The sequence below is a fragment of the Neovison vison genome, chromosome 1 (assembly GCF_020171115.1).
Source record: "Neovison vison isolate M4711 chromosome 1, ASM_NN_V1, whole genome shotgun sequence".
NCBI classification, from domain to species: Eukaryota; Metazoa; Chordata; class Mammalia; order Carnivora; family Mustelidae; genus Neogale; species Neogale vison.
Genome location: NC_058091.1, coordinates 189,108,160 through 189,115,547, shown reverse-complemented (window position 1 = coordinate 189,115,547; position 7,388 = coordinate 189,108,160).

Sequence of the window (7,388 nt, the reverse complement as noted above, 5' to 3'; positions counted from 1 at the left end):
ATACATATGTTTGCATGTTTTAAAATACTGAGGATTTTCATATATAGCTGGCTATATTATTTTTCAAGCTAAAGTGCAGTATCATTAAATGGTATAATTCAGCTAAAAGTTTTTTTTCCTTTGGAATCTGAATTGATTGCTGGTATAAATGTAGGGGTTTCAAGTCATTATTCCCAGGGTTACTCAAATGCCATGATCGAGACAACATGCAGGGGAACCAACTCTTCTCCAGGTATGGGGTATGGAGTGGGAAGTTAACCACTGCTCCAAAGCCCATTTTTGCAAAGTGCAAACATAATTGCAAGACCAAATCTTTAATATTTACTTTGACTTTATTGTGTAAAATGTCTGTCTATATATAAATTTCAGAAGGTGTTCTAGTGGATTTGTGAAATTATTTTAATGAAATAATTTTAAAAGTATAAAACAGAATGAAATGAATTCTCTGTATACAGTTTTGAGTATAGAGATAGGCATACCGAATGCATTCAACAAATACTTTTTAAATGATTTTGATGTCTGGGTATATAGGCATATATTTGGTGCTTTTCTTTTTTTTTCTATTTTAGAGAGAGAGTGAGAGAGAGTGTGGGGGAGGAGGGGTGGAGGGAGAACAAGAGAGAAAATCTCAAGCAGATTCCATGCTGAGCCCAATATGGGGCTCAATCTCATGACCCTGAGATCATGAGCTGAGCCAAAATCAAGAGTTGGCCGCTTGACCAACTGAGCCACCCAAGCGACCCAGAGCTGCTACTGTTTTTTGGTTTTTTTTTGGTTTGTTTTTGTTTTTCTTTTTTTTTTTTTTTATATAAAGCCGCTCATCTTTATTTTTTTTTCTCCCAATTTATTTATTTTCAGAAAAACAGTATTCATTATTTTTTCACCACACCCAGTGCTCCATGCAAGCTGTGCCCTCTATAATACCCATCACCTGGTACCCCAACCTCCCACCCCCCCGCCACTTCAAACCCCTCAGACTGTTTTTCAGAGTCCATAGTCTCTCATGGTTCACCTCCCCTTCCAATTTACCCAAATTCCCTACTACTCTCTAACGCCCCTTGTCCTCCATGCTATTGGTTATGCTCCACAAATGAGTGAAACCATATGATAATTGACTCTCTCTGCTTGACTGATTTCACTCAGCATAATCTCTTCCAGTCCCGTCCATGTTGCTACAAAAGTTGGATATTCGTCCTTTCTGATGGAGGCATAATACTCCATAGTGTATATGGACCACATCTTCTTTTTGTTTTTTGTTTTGTTTTGTTTTTTAACAGCAATCTTAAATGGCCACAAAATTCTAGGTGTAAATATTAGTGGCATTTACCTCAATGGGTGGAAGAATGAGTTTTCTTATAGAATGTCAAATATTAAATTATAAAGGATAATTTCCATGCCATTTTTGAACCATCAGAGCCTAAAATTATAAAACAATTGGAGAGTCTAAATAAATAAATAAACAAAACTATGATTGTTTCTGATTGTTTTAAATTTAAATGTTCCTGCTATTCACATTCAAAGTTCAAACACACGATAAAAACATGTACTTAAGAGTTATTACCAAATATTGATAACATCGTCTAATTGGAATAAATTGCCTAAAATTTCAGATGGTACCATTTCTACTAGTCATGTTAAATCCCCCACAAATAAATAATAGTTGTCTCTAAAAATAATTTAGAAGTACCATAATAATTAATAAGGACAAAAAACAAAGCTGTTGTAAAAGTAATAAGGACAGAGGCTGATAAAAAATATGCAACTGAATAATAGTAAAAGCAATGTCTAATTTAAGTAATTGTCAGCTACTTGGTATGAAAGAAGATTTCAATAACTGTGACCTGTGGAGTTTACCTGGAACATGAGAGCAAATATATTCTTCAAGAGTTACTGGGATTGGAAGGCCAAGAGATCAAATACGATCATACTTTGAGGGTTGTAGAATGACATTTATTTATTCAACATTCAACAAATATTTATTAAGCACCTTATATTAGTCTAACACTGTCCTTGGCATTTTTAATACATCAACAAGCTAAAGAGCAATACTTTCTACCCAGGAGAACTTAGATTCTAGTGACTGGAGGCACACAGCAAGTAATAAACAAACATAATAACTAAACAAATTACACATTTTAGAGGATATTAGATACTATACAAAATGTATAGTGGGCTAGTGTTAAGTACAGTTAGAGATGTATATAAATGGAGCACCTGGATGGTTCAGTCAATTGAGCATTCAACTCTTGGTTTTGGCTCAGATCATGATCTCAGAGTCCTGATCAAGTCCATGTCCCACTCTAGGCTCAGCAGGGAATCTGTTTGAGATTCTCTCTCTCCCTCTGACCCTGTCCCCATTTGTACTCTTTCTCTCTCTGAAATACGTAGATAAATCTTAAAAAAAGGATGTGTATAACATTGTAAACAGTGTGATCAAGGCAACTCAGAAGATGAGATTTGACCAAAGATTACTTAGTAGAGAGAGAATCAGTCATACCTAGAGCAAAGGACACAAGATAACAGTGTTACAAAGAGGCCAGCGTGGCTGGAACAAAGTACTTTAGGGGAAAAGAGCAGGTGACATGATCATAGATGTTACTGAACACAGACAGATAATGCATGGCCACACAGGTCAACTATGGACTTTGGTGTATTTCTCTAAGAGAACCTGAGAGTCTTCAAAAAGGGATGCAGAGGAGTGACACACATGACTTAATTTCACATTGTCCAGCAACTACTACAAACATCCATCTCCAGAACTTTCTTCCCAAACTGAAACTCTGTATCCATTAGACAATAACTCCCCATTTTTCTTTTTCCCTCCTGCCCCTAGCAATCACCATTCTACTTTCTGCCTCTATGAATTTAACTATTCTATGTACCTCATGTAAGCAGAAGCACACAATATTTGTGTTATGTGACTGGTTAACTTCACCAGCATAATGTCTTCAAGGGTTGTAGCATGGGTTAGAATTTCCTTTTTTTTTTTTTTTTTAAATAAGCTGAATGATAGAGATGCTAAATATTTTAAAATAATCTCTCAGTCTACTATGTTGGAAATAAAATGTTGAGATGTAAATAAGAAGTGAGGAGACCTGTTTGTTATGAATTTATTACCATAATTCAAGAAAAAGATAATGTTGGCTTGGATACAGAAAGAGAGAAGTGGCCAGATATTGAAATGACTTGTGGACAGATTGAATATGGATTTGGGAAAAGGGTGTTTGGGGCTGTGGAGTGGGTAGTGAGCTGGAGTACGTGTCATTTCTTCACTCAAGCATTTTATGGCTCTTTTTCAAATAGTGGTTGTTCCATCAGTATTGGTTCCCTAGTGAGGGCCTAGCAGGGAGGAGACTCCGGGCAACCTGGAGATGGCTGGTATTGTTCTTACATGAGGCACGTTTTAGACAGAAGACTCTTTGGAATGGATATATACTTATAGTGTTAAGAGGGATTGAAAAAAAGGAATAGGAAATACTGGCGTTAACAACTCTCTGAAGAAGCATGCTGTGTGGTGCTTGGGTGGCTCAGTTGGTTAAGCATCTGCTTTTGGCTCAGGTCATGATCCCAGCAAGCTGGAATTGAGTCCTGCATCTGGCTCTTTGCTCAGTGTAGAGCCTGCTTCTCTCTTAGCTTGCTTTTCTCTCTGCTTGTGCTCTCTCTCTCTAACAAATAAATAGAATCTTAAAAAAAAAAAAAAAGGAGTATGTTGTTATCCTTTGTTAAGGATAGCAAAGAAACAGGGCAGAAACTGGCAGTGGAAGCAGGATCAGTGCAAGATTTTGTATTTATAAAAAAAATGGCATGCTGCACTAGATGAGAATGATTTAGTAGAAAGGAAAAAAAATAATATATATGAAGGAAAGCACAGAACTGTGTAGGGATAGTTTTGAGTTGTCAAAGGTGGTAAGGAACAAACATAACTGAAAGTGCTATTTCTGGACACTGGCATGGCTAGGAGTATGTGACTGTAGGTGCTCGTGGGTGGTAGATGTTTAAGGACTTCCCTATTGCTTTAATTTTCTAGTAAAGTTGGGGCATCTGGGCTACTCAGTCATTAAGTGAGTGGCTCAGGTCATGATCCCAGGGTTTTGGTATTGAGCCCTGCATCAGGCTCCCTGCTCAATGGGAAGCCTGCTTCTCCCTCACCCTCTCCCCCTGCTTGTGTTCCGTCTCTTGCTGTGTCTCTCTCTCTCTGTCAAATAAATAAATGAAATCTTTAAAAAAATAATAATTTTCTTATTAAAGTAAAAAACCAGGTCACCAGCTTGGCAATGTTAGGGGAGCCACTAAGACTCCACAAGTTCAGAAGTTCAGTCTTATACAAACCCCAAACCTCTATTTTCTAGCAAGATTGCTTAAGAGTTAAAGGCATTTACTGGAAACCACTTGAAAGAAATGGAACAAGCTTCATTTTAATTTTTGATCAAGACACAAACTACCATTTGACCATACGTGCTAGCAACTGAGAGAAAATAATATTTAGAGTATGTTGTAAAGAGGCATGATCAAGGAGCCATAGAATCTTTAGTCAAGAAGAGTCTATACCTATGATAGGCCTGTGACACTGGTCAAATCAATGCAACCTTTGTTCTTCATTTTTAAAATTCAGAGGTTTCAACTAGTTTAGTGGTTTTTATTTATATAATTTCTGGAAACAAAATGCCAGGAATTAGATGATACTAAAGATCCATTCTATTGTTAATATTAATAACTATAAAAACACATGAGTAATAAGTATCTTTTTAAAATGAAGCACTATTTAGGGGACACCTGGGTGGCTCAGTTGGTTATGTGTCTGACTTGATTTTGGCTCAGCTCATGACCTTGTGGTCCTCAGATTGAGCCCAGCAATGGAGTCCTTGCCCAGTGGGGAGTCTACTTGAGGATATCTCTCCCTCTCCCTCTACCCCTTCCCCCATTTGCATGTGGTCTCTCTCTCTAAAATAAATAAATCTTTAAAAATAGATAAAATTAAAATCATTTATATTAATTTTAAAGCTATAAGAATATATTTCAAATCTTATTTCCCTAATTCATAGTCACTTTTAAATCATATTTGTGTTCCAGATTTCCTAAATAAATGTGACAGTATTATTAAGTTGTCATGACTCCTTTAAATTTCAGCCAATAACTTCTCAGAACTTGCAGCTGAGTACTTCAGTTGGTAGTGAAAGTCAATAATATCATATGAGATCACTGGAAACTTTCCTGGAGGGACACAGAAAGAATTCCATTATAGCTATGGGTTTGCTTGTAATTTATTTTAGAATTTAAGACATCTCTTATCCTCTGTTGAATAATTCTGTTTTCTACAGAGTAAATAAAACCTATTCTATCTGACACTCAGAAGTTGACTGGAAAATCCGTTTGTCCCTACTTTCTTCTATGGAAGTATGTGTAGCAAAATACCTCATTATCTGGTTTGTTTTATAAAAGTCCTAAATTAAAGATGCTCTTTTATTTTGGGTTAAAGCATTATTTTAATTGCATTAAAAGGAAATCTCAAGAAACCAAGAAATAGCGGTCTATCATAGTGTTCACATTTGCTTTAAATTTGCCCAGCTAGTATTTGTCTAAAGTTTAAAAATATTGAGTATCCAGTTAGTTCTGGATAGGCAGAAGGCACTGTGCATTCAGATAGGTGACATATGAAAAAATTAGTCTCTGTAATTTCCAAGTAAACTGTTCATCTAATCCAGTAAAGGGGGATATCCTGATTCAGATGAATATAATTTCCAAGGTCTGAGAGGGCAGGGTTGTGAACTGATGAGGTAATCTAATCACAGTTCCCCTACCCACCCTTCCTCAATCCTAAACTAGCTTGCTTGCTTGCTTCCTTCCTCCTACCCTCCCTTCCTCTTTTCCTTTTCCTTTCTTTCTTCTTTTCTCTCCTTTATTTCCTTCCTTCTTCCTTTTCTTTCCTTCATTCCTTCCTTCCCTTCTACTGTTTAATATTTAAAAGTACAAAATAAAGACCTCTACAAATTATTTATATGGGACTGGGAGGGAGACAAACCGTAAGAGACTCCTAATCTCTGGAAACAAACAAACTGGTTGGGGGGCTGGGGATAGGGTGGCTGGGTGGTGGACATTGGGGAGGATATGTGTTATAGTGAGTGCTGTGAATAAAAATTTAAATAAAAAAATAAAAATAATTGGGGTGCCTGGGTGGCTCAGTGGGTTAAGTCTCTGCCTTCCACTCAGGTCATGATCGTGGGGTCCTGGGATCAAGCCCCGCATCTCTCCTCAGCAGGGAGCCTGCTTCCCCTCCCCCCCCATGCCTACTTGTGATCTCTCTCTCTCTGTCAAATAAATAAATAAAATAAAATTTAAAAAATAAAAATAATTAAAAAGTTAACCCACTGTCAAAAGACCTTAAAAGTTCTAACAGGTCAATCTAAAATATCCAAAAAATGAAAGAAATCTTATTGAGATAGATGTTCTACAAATATTTACCTCCATCTTTTTTGATGCCATGTAAACAGATCAAAATATTTTGGTGCTTTCTGCAAATAAACAGGTAAAAAAGTTCACACACATTTCATCTATATTCTACCCTACAGTGATTAAAAAAAATAAGTCCCTTTTGTTCTTTCAAATTCTTTTTACATAGTTCCCTTTCCACCTCCGGTTTTTAGCTTTTCTTTTGTTTTCTATTATTTTGTTTTGCTCAACTTCCCATTCTTTCTATCTAGGTGCGTCTCAACCATTTTTTTCCCCTCTTTTTTTATCCTCTTTTTTCCTTTTCTCATTTTCTGTCTCTATTACATAGCTGGTCTAAGTGTAAAACAGACATTTTTAAACTATAGTTTTTTGATGAATAAAATTATTATCCATAAATTTCAATTATAGAAATTTAGTATTTGCTTTCTCTCTTAATTTATATAGCTTAGTTGGATCTACATAGGCCTATGCACTTCTCTAATTTCATAGCTGTGTTGGCAGGAAGGTAAATGCTCAGGTAAGGTGAGGGGCAATGTTTTGCTTCACCTGAGTGAAGTCCTAAACCAGGCAATCATCTCAGTTCTTAGTAAGTGACAACTCATCCCTAAGGAGATTAAGGAGATAATCATTTATTTGAAGCCATAGCAACCTGTCATTAGCCTATAAACACTGAGATTTATATTATATTATGAATACACAGAGATATAACTGGAATTTTAATGGTTTTGTAACTTTTAATGTAATACTCCATTTGAAAATATTTATTTCCTCCATTTTTCTCTGATTTTCAGTATCTTTTCACAAAATGACTTGTCATATTCTCTAAAACTAAACATTATCTTTCAACAACTTAGTATTTTCTTGTATGAAGCCATGCTCTGTTTTTCTTATACCATGTTTCATAACAAATTTATTGAAAGATAACTCATATTTAATAAACT